Raw genomic sequence first — 9528 nt, 5'->3', positions numbered from 1 at the left:
CCCAGAGCCTACAGCCACACCACACTGAATGCGCCCGATCTCGGAAGCTAAGCAGGGTCGGGCCTAGTTAGTACCTGGATGGGAGACTGCCTGGGAATACCAGGTGCTGTAGGCTTTTTTGTGCTCCATGATTAGTAATTGCGCAACTTCTCAATTATTTTTCAAATTTGGTATGTTTCCAAAATAATTGTATCCCGTTTTATAGCGGAAATGTTGGACAACATCATGAGGGCTGGAGCTACCTTTTTACATAGAATTAGCATACAGGTAGTGTGTTCATGGGTAATAAATCGACTTTCACATGTAATGCAGTACAGAGAATATTGAGTCCTTCAAGAGGCATGAAAGAAAACCATTACTGTGTTGATTGTTCTCTCCACCTCCCTGCAACAGACACAGGATGGATGAATTAAAGTTATCCTACCAGACATAGGAGTCCTGAATGGGCCCACCAGTCTTATATATCTCGCCTGATCGAGCCTGATCGAGCGATGAGCGTGGTATCATGTTGCAAGTGGCTGCATGGCTTAGCTTACTAAATGCAAATGCATAAGAGTAATATTCTTAGCATTCCTAGAGCCTACGGCCACACCACACTGAATGCACCCGATCTCGTCTGATCTCGGAAGTTAAGCAGTGTCAGGCCTAGTTAGTACCTGGATGGGAGACCGCCTGGGAATACCAGGTGCTGTAGGTTTTTTTGTGCTCCAAGTTCAGGAAGTGAGCCCTTTCTCAATTGCCTTTTAAAACTGCAAGGTCTAGCCGACTAGATGCTTAAAAGTACAAAACTCACTAGGCCCAGAGCCTACGGCCACACCACACTGAATGCGCCTGATCTCGTCTGATCTCAGAAGCTAAGCAGTGTCGGGCCTAGTTAGTACCTGGATGGGAGACCGCCTGGGAATACCAGGTGCTGTAGGCTTTTTTGTACTCCAAGTTCAGGAAGTGAGCCATTTCTCAATTGCCTTTCAAAACTGCAAGGTCTAGCCGACTAGATGCTTAAAAGTACAAAACTCACTAGGCCCAGAGCCTACGGCCACACCACACTGAATGCACCTGATCTCGTCTGATCTCAGAAGCTAAGCAGTGTCGGGCCTAGTTAGTACCTGGATGGGAGACCGCCTGGGAATACCTGGTGCTGTAGGCTTTTTTGTACTCCAAGTTCAGGAAGTGAGCTATTTCTCAATTGCCTTTCAAAACTGCAAGGTCTAGCCGACTAGATGCTTAAAAGTACAAAACTCACAAGGCCCAGAGCCTACGGCCACACCACACTGAATGCGCCCAATCTCGTCTGATCTCGGAAGCTAAGCAGTGTCGGGCCTCGTTAGTACCTGGATGGGAGACCGCCTGGGAATACCAGGTGCTGTAGGCTTTTTTGTGCTCCAAGTTCAGGAAGTGAGCCATTTCACAATTTCCTTTCAAAACTGCAAGGTCTAGCCGACTAGATGCTTAAAAGTACAAAACTCACTAGGCCCAGAGCCTACGGCCACACCACACTGAATGTGCCCAATCTCGGAAGCTAAGCAGGGTCGGGCCTAGTTAGTACCTGGATGGGAGACTGCCTGGGAATACCAGGTGCTGTAGGCTTTTTTGTGCTCCATGATTAGTAATTGCGCAACTTCTCAATTATTTTTCAAATTTGGTATGTTTCCAAAATAATTGTATACCGTTTTATAGCGGAAATGTTGGACAACATCATGAGGGCTGGAGCTACCTTTTTACATAGAATTAGCATACAGGTAGTGTGTTCATGGGTAATAAATCGACTTTCACATGTAATGCAGTACAAAGAATATTGAGTCCTTCAAGAGGCATGAAAGAAAACCATTATTGTGTTGATTGTTCTCTCCACCTCCCTGCAACAGACACAGGATGGATGAATTAAAGTTATCCTACCAGACATAGGAGTCCTGAATGGGCCCACCAGTCTTATATATCTCGCCTGATCGAGCCTGATCGAGCGATGAGCGTGGTATCATGTTGCAAGTGGTTGCATGGCTTAGCTTACTAAATGCAAATGCATAAGAGTAATATTCTTAGCATTCCTAGAGCCTATGGCCACACCACACTGAATGCACCCGATCTCGTCTGATCTCGGAAGTTAAGCAGTGTCAGGCCTAGTTAGTACCTGGATGGGAGACCGCCTGGGAATACCAGGTGCTGTAGGCTTTTTTGTGCTCCAAGTTCAGGAAGTGAGCCCTTTCTCAATTGCCTTTCAAAACTGCAAGGTCTAGCCGACTAGATGCTTAAAAGTACAAAACTCACTAGGCCCAGAGCCTACGGCCACACCACACTGAATGCGCCTGATCTCGTCTGATCTCAGAAGCTAAGCAGTGTTGGGCCTAGTTAGTACCTGGATGGGAGACCGCCTGGGAATACCAGGTGCTGTAGGCTTTTTTGTACTCCAAGTTCAGGAAGTGAGCCATTTCTCAATTGCCTTTCAAAACTGCAAGGTCTAGCCGACTAGATGCTTAAAAGTACAAAACTCACAAGGCCCAGAGCCTACGGCCACACCACACTGAATGCGCCCGATCTCGTCTGATCTCGGAAGCTAAGCAGTGTCGGGCCTCGTTAGTACCTGGATGGGAGACCGCCTGGGAATACCAGGTGCTGTAGGCTTTTTTGTGCTCCAAGTTCAGGAAGTGAGCCATTTCACAATTGCCTTTCAAAACTGCAAGGTCTAGCCGACTAGATGCTTAAAAGTACAAAACTCACTAGGCCCAGAGCCTACGGCCACACCACACTGAATGCGCCTGATCTCGTCTGATCTCAGAAGCTAAGCAGTGTTGGGCCTAGTTAATACCTGGATGGGAGACCACCTGGGAATACCAGGTGCTGTAGGCTTTTTTGTACTCCAAGTTCAGGAAGTGAGCCATTTCTCAATTGCCTTTCAAAACTGCAAGGTCTAGCCGACTAGATGCTTAAAAGTACAAAACTCACAAGGCCCAGAGCTTACGGCCACACCACACTGAATGCGCCCGATCTCGTCTGATCTCGGAAGCTAAGCAGTGTCAGGCCTCGTTAGTACCTGGATGGGAGACTGCCTGGGAATACCAGGTGCTGTAGGCTTTTTTGTGCTCCAAGTTCAGGAAGTGAGCCATTTCTCAATTGCCTTTCAAAACTGCAAGGTCTAGCTGACTAGATGCTTAAAAGTACAAAACTCACTAGGCCCAGAGCCTACGGCCACACCACACTGATTGCGCCCGATCTCGTCTGATCTCGGAAGCTAAGCAGTGTCGGGCCTAGTTAGTACCTGGATGGGAGACCACCTGGGAATACCAGGTGCTGTAGGCTTATTTGTGCTCCAAGTTCAGGAAGTGAGCCATTTCACAATTGCCTTTCAAAACTGCAAGGTCTAGCCGACTAGATGCTTAAAAGTACAAAACTCACAAGGCCCAGAGCCTACGGCCACACCACACTGAATGCGTCTGATCTCGGAAGCTAAGCAGTGTCGGGCCTCGTTAGTACCTGGATGGGAGACCGCCTGGGAATACCAGGTGCTGTAGGCGTTTTTGTACTCCAAGTTCAGGAAGTGAGCCATTTCACAATTGCCTTTCAAAACTGCAAGGTCTAGCCGACTAGATGCTTAAAAGTACAAAACTCACTAGGCCCAGAGCCTACGGCCACACCACACTGAATGCGCCCGATCTCGGAAGCTAAGCAGGGTCGGGCGTAGTTAGTACCTGGATGGGAGACTGCCTGGAAATACCAGGTGCTGTAGGCTTTTTTGTGCTCCATGATTAGTAATTGCGCAACTTCTCAATTATTTTTCAAATTTGGTATGTTTCCAAAATAATTGTATCCCGTTTTATAGCGGAAATGTTGGACAACATCATGAGGGCTGGAGCTACCTTTTTACATAGAATTAGCATACAGGTAGTGTGTTCATGGGTAATAAATCGACTTTCACATGTAATGCAGTACAGAGAATATTGAGTCCTTCAAGAGGCATGAAAGAAAACCATTATTGTGTTGATTGTTCTCTCCACCTCCCTGCAACAGACACAGGATGGATGAATTAAAGTTATCCTACCAGACATAGGAGTCCTGAATGGGCCCACCAGTCTTATATATCTCGCCTGATCGAGCCTGATCGAGCGATGAGCGTGGTATCATGTTGCAAGTGGCTGCATGGCTTAGCTTACTAAATGCAAATGCATAAGAGTAATATTCTTAGCATTCCTAGAGCCTACGGCCACACCACACTGAATGCATCTGATCTCGGAAGTTAAGCAGTGTCAGGCCTAGTTAGTACCTGGATGGGAGACCGCCTGGGAATACCAGGTGCTGTAGGCTTTTTTGTGCTCCAAGTTCAGGAAGTGAGCCCTTTCTCAATTGCCTTTTAAAACTGCAAGGTCTAGCCGACTAGATGCTTAAAAGTACAAAACTCACTAGGTTCAGAGCCTACGGCCACACCACACTGAATGTGCCTGATCTCGTCTGATCTCAGAAGCTAAGCAGTGTCGGGCCTAGTTAGTACCTGGATGGGAGACCACCTGGGAATACCAGGTGCTGTAGGCTTTTTTGTGCTCCAAGTTCAGGAAGTGAGCCATTTCACAATTGCCTTTCAAAACTGCAAGGTCTAGCCGACTAGATGCTTAAAAGTACAAAACTCACTAGGCCCAGAGCCTACGGCCACACCACACTGAATGCGCCCGATCTCGGAAGCTAAGCAGGGTCGGGCGTAGTTAGTACCTGGATGGGAGACTGCCTGGAAATACCAGGTGCTGTAGGCTTTTTTGTGCTCCATGATTAGTAATTGCGCAACTTCTCAATTATTTTTCAAATTTGGTATGTTTCCAAAATAATTGTATCCCGTTTTATAGCGGAAATGTTGGACAACATCATGAGGGCTGGAGCTACCTTTTTACATAGAATTAGCATACAGGTAGTGTGTTCATGGGTAATAAATCGACTTTCACATGTAATGCAGTACAGAGAATATTGAGTCCTTCAAGAGGCATGAAAGAAAACCATTATTGTGTTGATTGTTCTCTCCACCTCCCTGCAACAGACACAGGATGGATGAATTAAAGTTATCCTACCAGACATAGGAGTCCTGAATGGGCCCACCAGTCTTATATATCTCGCCTGATCGAGCCTGATCGAGCGATGAGCGTGGTATCATGTTGCAAGTGGCTGCATGGCTTAGCTTACTAAATGCAAATGCATAAGAGTAATATTCTTAGCATTCCTAGAGCCTACGGCCACACCACACTGAATGCACCTGATCTCGTCTGATCTCGGAAGTTAAGCAGTGTTAGGCCTAGTTAGTACCTGGATGGGAGACCGCCTGGGAATACCAGGTGCTGTAGGCTTTTTTGTGCTCCAAGTTCAGGAAGTGAGCCCTTTCTCAATTGCCTTTTAAAACTGCAAGGTCTAGCCGACTAGATGCTTAAAAGTACAAAACTCACTAGGCCCAGAGCCTACGGCCACACCACACTGAATGCGCCTGATCTCGTCTGATCTCAGAAGCTAAGCAGTGTCGGGCCTAGTTAGTACCTGGATGGGAGACCACCTGGGAATACCAGGTGCTGTAGGCTTTTTTGTACTCCAAGTTCAGGAAGTGAGCCATTTCACAATTGCCTTTCAAAACTGCAAGGTCTAGCCGACTAGATGCTTAAAAGTACAAAACTCACTAGGCCCAGAGCCTACGGCCACACCACACTGAATGCACCTGATCTCGTCTGATCTCGGAAGTTAAGCAGTGTTAGGCCTAGTTAGTACCTGGATGGGAGACCGCCTGGGAATACCAGGTGCTGTAGGCTTTTTTGTGCTCCAAGTTCAGGAAGTGAGCCCTTTCTCAATTGCCTTTTAAAACTGCAAGGTCTAGCCGACTAGATGCTTAAAAGTACAAAACTCACTAGGCCCAGAGCCTACGGCCACACCACACTGATTGCGCCCGATCTCGTCTGATCTCGGAAGCTAAGCAGTGTCGGGCCTAGTTAGTACCTGGATGGGAGACCACCTGGGAATACCAGGTGCTGTAGGCTTTTTTGTACTCCAAGTTCAGGAAGTGAGCCATTTCACAATTGCCTTTCAAAACTGCAAGGTCTAGCCGACTAGATGCTTAAAAGTACAAAACTCACTAGGCCCAGAGCCTACGGCCACACCACACTGAATGCGCCCGATCTCGGAAGCTAAGCAGGGTCGGGCCTAGTTAGTACCTGGATGGGAGACTGCCTGGGAATACCAGGTGCTGTAGGCTTTTTTGTGCTCCATGATTAGTAATTGCGCAAATTCTCAATTATTTTTCAAATTTGGTATGTTTCCAAAATAATTGTATCCCGTTTTATAGCGGAAATGTTGGACAACATCATGAGGGCTGGAGCTACCTTTTTACATAGAATTAGCATACAGGTAGTGTGTTCATGGGTAATAAATCGACTTTCACATGTAATGCAGTACAGAGAATATTGAGTCCTTCAAGAGGCATGAAAGAAACCCATTATTGTGTTGATTGTTCTCTCCACCTCCCTGCAACAGACACAGGATGGATGAATTAAAGTTATCCTACCAGACATAGGAGTCCTGAATGGGCCCACCAGTCTTATATATCTCGCCTGATCGAGCCTGATCGAGCGATGAGCGTGGTATCATGTTGCAAGTGGCTGCATGGCTTAGCTTACTAAATGCAAATGCATAAGAGTAATATTCTTAGCATTCCTAGAGCCTACGGCCACACCACACTGAATGCACCCGATCTCGTCTGATCTCGGAAGTTAAGCAGTGTCAGGCCTAGTTAGTACCTGGATGGGAGACCGCCTGGGAATACCAGGTGCTGTAGGCTTTTTTGTGCTCCAAGTTCAGGAAGTGAGCCCTTTCTCAATTGCCTTTTAAAACTGCAAGGTCTAGCCGACTAGATGCTTAAAAGTACAAAACTCACTAGGCCCAGAGCCTAAGGCCACACCACACTGAATGCGCCTGATCTCGTCTGATCTCAGAAGCTAAGCAGTGTCGGGCCTAGTTAGTACCTGGATGGGAGACCGCCTGGGAATACCAGGTGCTGTAGGCTTTTTTGTGCTCCAAGTTCAGGAAGTGAGCCATTTCTCAATTGCCTTTCAAAACTGCAAGGTCTAGCTGACTAGATGCTTAAAAGTACAAAACTCACTAGGCCCAGAGAATACGGCCACACCACACTGATTGCGCCCGATCTCGTCTGATCTCGGAAGCTAAGCAGTGTCGGGCCTAGTTAGTACCTGGATGGGAGACCACCGGGGAATACCAGGTGCTGTAGGCTTTTTTGTACTCCAAGTTCAGGAAGTGAGCCATTTCACAATTGCCTTTCAAAACTGCAAGGTCTAGCCGACTAGATGCTTAAAAGTACAAAACTCACTAGGCCCAGAGCCTACGGCCACACCACACTGAATGCGCCCAATCTCGGAAGCTAAGCAGGGTCAGGCCTAGTTAGTACCTGGATGGGAGACTGCCTGGGAATACCAGGTGCTGTAGGCTTTTTTGTGCTCCATGATTAGTAATTGCGCAAATTCTCAATTATTTTTCAAATTTGGTATGTTTCCAAAATAATTGTATCCCGTTTTATAGCGGAAATGTTGGACAACATCATGAGGGCTGGAGCTACCTTTTTACATAGAATTAGCATACAGGTAGTGTGTTCATGGGTAATAAATCGACTTTCACATGTAATGCAGTACAGAGAATATTAAGTCCTTCAAGAGGCATGAAAGAAAACCATTATTGTGTTGATTGTTCTCTCCACCTCCCTGCAACAGACACAGGATGGATGAATTAAAGTTATCCTACCAGACATAGGAGTCCTGAATGGGCCCACCAGTCTTATATATCTCGCCTGATCGAGCCTGATCGAGCAATGAGCGTGGTATCATGTTGCAAGTGGCTGCATGGCTTAGCTTACTAAATGCAAATGCATAAGAGTAATATTCTTAGCATTCCTAGAGCCTACGGCCACACCACACTGAATGCACCCGATCTCGTCTGATCTCGGAAGTTAAGCAGTGTCAGGCCTAGTTAGTACCTGGATGGGAGACTGCCTGGGAATACCAGGTGCTGTAGGCTTTTTTGTGCTCCAAGTTCAGGAAGTGAGCCCTTTCTCAATTGCCTTTTAAAACTGCAAGGTCTAGCCGACTAGATGCTTAAAAGTACAAAACTCACAAGGCCCAGAGCCTACGGCCACACCACACTGAATGTGCCTGATCTCGTCTGATCTCGGAAGCTAAGCAGTGTCGGGCCTCGTTAGTACCTGGATGGGAGACCGCCTGGGAATACCAGGTGCTGTAGGCTTTTTTGTGCTCCAAGTTCAGGAAGTGAGCCATTTCTCAATTGCCTTTCAAAACTGCAAGGTCTAGCTGACTAGATGCTTAAAAGTACAAAACTCACTAGGCCCAGAGACTACGGACACACCACACTGATTGCGCCCGATCTCGTCTGATCTCGGAAGCTAAGCAGTGTCGGGCCTAGTTAGTACCTGGATGGGAGACCACCTGGGAATACCAGGTGCTGTAGGCTTTTTTGTGCTCCAAGTTCAGGAAGTGAGCCATTTCACAATTGCCTTTCAAAACTGCAAGGTCTAGCCGACTAGATGCTTAAAAGTACAAAACTCACTAGGCCCAGAGCCTACGGCCACACCACACTGAATGCGCCCGATCTCGGAAGCTAAGCAGGGTCGGGCCTAGTTAGTACGTGGATGGGAGACTGCCTGGGAATACCAGGTGCTGTAGGCTTTTTTGTGCTCCATGATTAGTAATTGCACAACTTCTCAATTATTTTTCAAATTTGGTATGTTTCCAAAATAATTGTATCCCGTTTTATAGCGGAAATGTTGGACAACATCATGAGGGCTGGAGCTACCTTTTTACATAGAATTAGCATACAGGTAGTGTGTTCATGGGTAATAAATCGACTTTCACATGTAATGCAGTACAGAGAATATTGAGTCCTTCAAGAGGCATGAAAGAAACCCATTATTGTGTTGATTGTTCTCTCCACCTCCCTGCAACAGACACAGGATGGATGAATTAAAGTTATCCTACCAGACATAGGAGTCCTGAATGGGCCCACCAGTCTTATATATCTCGCCTGATCGAGCCTGATCGAGCGATGAGCGTGGTATCATGTTGCAAGTGGCTGCATGGCTTAGCTTACTAAATGCAAATGCATAAGAGTAATATTCTTAGCATTCCTAGAGCCTACGGCCACACCACACTGAATGCACCCGATCTCGTCTGATCTCGGAAGTTAAGCAGTGTCAGGCCTAGTTAGTACCTGGATGGGAGACCGCCTGGGAATACCAGGTGCTGTAGGCTTTTTTGTGCTCCAAGTTCAGGAAGTGAGCCCTTTCTCAATTGCCTTTTAAAACTGCAAGGTCTAGCCGACTAGATGCTTAAAAGTACAAAACTCACTAGGCCCAGAGCCTACGGCCACACCACACTGAATGCGCCTGATCTCGTCTGATCTCAGAAGCTAAGCAGTGTCGGGCCTAGTTAGTACCTGGATGGGAGACCACCTGGGAATACCAGGTGCTGTAGGCTTTTTTGTGCTCCAAGTTCA

General features: G+C 46.9%; 23 non-coding genes and 9 pseudogenes across 23 annotated transcripts; all 32 read left to right on the top strand.

Annotated features, from left to right (window-relative positions):
• The first annotated feature begins 6 nt into the window (after positions 1-6).
• LOC138457477 (5S ribosomal RNA) lies at positions 7-115 on the top strand (annotated as a pseudogene).
• Positions 116-578: 463 nt separating this feature from the next.
• On the top strand, positions 579-697 carry LOC138462846 (5S ribosomal RNA). The gene has a single exon (XR_011265435.1). It is a non-coding gene; the product is annotated as a 5S ribosomal RNA (ribosomal RNA).
• Positions 698-803: 106 nt separating this feature from the next.
• Positions 804-922, top strand: LOC138456020 (5S ribosomal RNA). Its single transcript, XR_011262056.1, has one exon. It is a non-coding gene; the product is annotated as a 5S ribosomal RNA (ribosomal RNA).
• A 106-nt stretch (positions 923-1028) lies between these two features.
• Positions 1029-1147, top strand: LOC138461787 (5S ribosomal RNA). The gene has a single exon (XR_011264394.1). It is a non-coding gene; the product is annotated as a 5S ribosomal RNA (ribosomal RNA).
• Positions 1148-1253: 106 nt separating this feature from the next.
• On the top strand, positions 1254-1372 carry LOC138454228 (5S ribosomal RNA). Its single transcript, XR_011260914.1, has one exon. It is a non-coding gene; the product is annotated as a 5S ribosomal RNA (ribosomal RNA).
• Positions 1373-1478: 106 nt separating this feature from the next.
• LOC138459273 (5S ribosomal RNA) lies at positions 1479-1587 on the top strand (annotated as a pseudogene).
• A 463-nt stretch (positions 1588-2050) lies between these two features.
• On the top strand, positions 2051-2169 carry LOC138462647 (5S ribosomal RNA). Its single transcript, XR_011265242.1, has one exon. It is a non-coding gene; the product is annotated as a 5S ribosomal RNA (ribosomal RNA).
• A 106-nt stretch (positions 2170-2275) lies between these two features.
• On the top strand, positions 2276-2394 carry LOC138460451 (5S ribosomal RNA). Its single transcript, XR_011263155.1, has one exon. It is a non-coding gene; the product is annotated as a 5S ribosomal RNA (ribosomal RNA).
• A 106-nt stretch (positions 2395-2500) lies between these two features.
• LOC138462203 (5S ribosomal RNA) lies at positions 2501-2619 on the top strand. The gene has a single exon (XR_011264807.1). It is a non-coding gene; the product is annotated as a 5S ribosomal RNA (ribosomal RNA).
• Positions 2620-2725: 106 nt separating this feature from the next.
• Positions 2726-2844, top strand: LOC138462547 (5S ribosomal RNA). The gene has a single exon (XR_011265143.1). It is a non-coding gene; the product is annotated as a 5S ribosomal RNA (ribosomal RNA).
• Positions 2845-2950: 106 nt separating this feature from the next.
• On the top strand, positions 2951-3069 carry LOC138455231 (5S ribosomal RNA). The gene has a single exon (XR_011261872.1). It is a non-coding gene; the product is annotated as a 5S ribosomal RNA (ribosomal RNA).
• A 106-nt stretch (positions 3070-3175) lies between these two features.
• On the top strand, positions 3176-3294 carry LOC138460561 (5S ribosomal RNA). Its single transcript, XR_011263243.1, has one exon. It is a non-coding gene; the product is annotated as a 5S ribosomal RNA (ribosomal RNA).
• Positions 3295-3400: 106 nt separating this feature from the next.
• LOC138458264 (5S ribosomal RNA) lies at positions 3401-3509 on the top strand (annotated as a pseudogene).
• A 106-nt stretch (positions 3510-3615) lies between these two features.
• LOC138459508 (5S ribosomal RNA) lies at positions 3616-3724 on the top strand (annotated as a pseudogene).
• A 463-nt stretch (positions 3725-4187) lies between these two features.
• LOC138457636 (5S ribosomal RNA) lies at positions 4188-4296 on the top strand (annotated as a pseudogene).
• A 106-nt stretch (positions 4297-4402) lies between these two features.
• On the top strand, positions 4403-4521 carry LOC138461846 (5S ribosomal RNA). The gene has a single exon (XR_011264452.1). It is a non-coding gene; the product is annotated as a 5S ribosomal RNA (ribosomal RNA).
• Positions 4522-4627: 106 nt separating this feature from the next.
• On the top strand, positions 4628-4736 carry LOC138459507 (5S ribosomal RNA; annotated as a pseudogene).
• A 463-nt stretch (positions 4737-5199) lies between these two features.
• LOC138462590 (5S ribosomal RNA) lies at positions 5200-5318 on the top strand. Its single transcript, XR_011265186.1, has one exon. It is a non-coding gene; the product is annotated as a 5S ribosomal RNA (ribosomal RNA).
• Positions 5319-5424: 106 nt separating this feature from the next.
• Positions 5425-5543, top strand: LOC138463192 (5S ribosomal RNA). The gene has a single exon (XR_011265778.1). It is a non-coding gene; the product is annotated as a 5S ribosomal RNA (ribosomal RNA).
• A 106-nt stretch (positions 5544-5649) lies between these two features.
• On the top strand, positions 5650-5768 carry LOC138462588 (5S ribosomal RNA). Its single transcript, XR_011265184.1, has one exon. It is a non-coding gene; the product is annotated as a 5S ribosomal RNA (ribosomal RNA).
• Positions 5769-5874: 106 nt separating this feature from the next.
• On the top strand, positions 5875-5993 carry LOC138460560 (5S ribosomal RNA). The gene has a single exon (XR_011263242.1). It is a non-coding gene; the product is annotated as a 5S ribosomal RNA (ribosomal RNA).
• A 106-nt stretch (positions 5994-6099) lies between these two features.
• LOC138457168 (5S ribosomal RNA) lies at positions 6100-6208 on the top strand (annotated as a pseudogene).
• Positions 6209-6671: 463 nt separating this feature from the next.
• On the top strand, positions 6672-6790 carry LOC138461532 (5S ribosomal RNA). The gene has a single exon (XR_011264147.1). It is a non-coding gene; the product is annotated as a 5S ribosomal RNA (ribosomal RNA).
• A 106-nt stretch (positions 6791-6896) lies between these two features.
• Positions 6897-7015, top strand: LOC138464912 (5S ribosomal RNA). The gene has a single exon (XR_011267489.1). It is a non-coding gene; the product is annotated as a 5S ribosomal RNA (ribosomal RNA).
• Positions 7016-7121: 106 nt separating this feature from the next.
• Positions 7122-7240, top strand: LOC138454966 (5S ribosomal RNA). The gene has a single exon (XR_011261617.1). It is a non-coding gene; the product is annotated as a 5S ribosomal RNA (ribosomal RNA).
• A 106-nt stretch (positions 7241-7346) lies between these two features.
• On the top strand, positions 7347-7455 carry LOC138459601 (5S ribosomal RNA; annotated as a pseudogene).
• A 463-nt stretch (positions 7456-7918) lies between these two features.
• LOC138463450 (5S ribosomal RNA) lies at positions 7919-8037 on the top strand. The gene has a single exon (XR_011266037.1). It is a non-coding gene; the product is annotated as a 5S ribosomal RNA (ribosomal RNA).
• A 106-nt stretch (positions 8038-8143) lies between these two features.
• On the top strand, positions 8144-8262 carry LOC138453939 (5S ribosomal RNA). Its single transcript, XR_011260638.1, has one exon. It is a non-coding gene; the product is annotated as a 5S ribosomal RNA (ribosomal RNA).
• Positions 8263-8368: 106 nt separating this feature from the next.
• On the top strand, positions 8369-8487 carry LOC138454454 (5S ribosomal RNA). Its single transcript, XR_011261131.1, has one exon. It is a non-coding gene; the product is annotated as a 5S ribosomal RNA (ribosomal RNA).
• A 106-nt stretch (positions 8488-8593) lies between these two features.
• Positions 8594-8702, top strand: LOC138458154 (5S ribosomal RNA; annotated as a pseudogene).
• Positions 8703-9165: 463 nt separating this feature from the next.
• On the top strand, positions 9166-9284 carry LOC138461531 (5S ribosomal RNA). Its single transcript, XR_011264146.1, has one exon. It is a non-coding gene; the product is annotated as a 5S ribosomal RNA (ribosomal RNA).
• Positions 9285-9390: 106 nt separating this feature from the next.
• On the top strand, positions 9391-9509 carry LOC138463179 (5S ribosomal RNA). Its single transcript, XR_011265766.1, has one exon. It is a non-coding gene; the product is annotated as a 5S ribosomal RNA (ribosomal RNA).
• The last annotated feature ends 19 nt before the right edge of the window (positions 9510-9528 follow it).

This window comes from Ambystoma mexicanum, chromosome 4p, assembly GCF_040938575.1.
Source record: "Ambystoma mexicanum isolate Mex_15411 chromosome 4p, UKY_AmexF1_1, whole genome shotgun sequence".
Taxonomy (NCBI): domain Eukaryota; kingdom Metazoa; phylum Chordata; class Amphibia; order Caudata; family Ambystomatidae; genus Ambystoma; species Ambystoma mexicanum.
The sequence above is the reverse complement of the archived record's forward strand: the minus strand, read 5'-3'. Positions and strand labels throughout refer to the sequence as shown.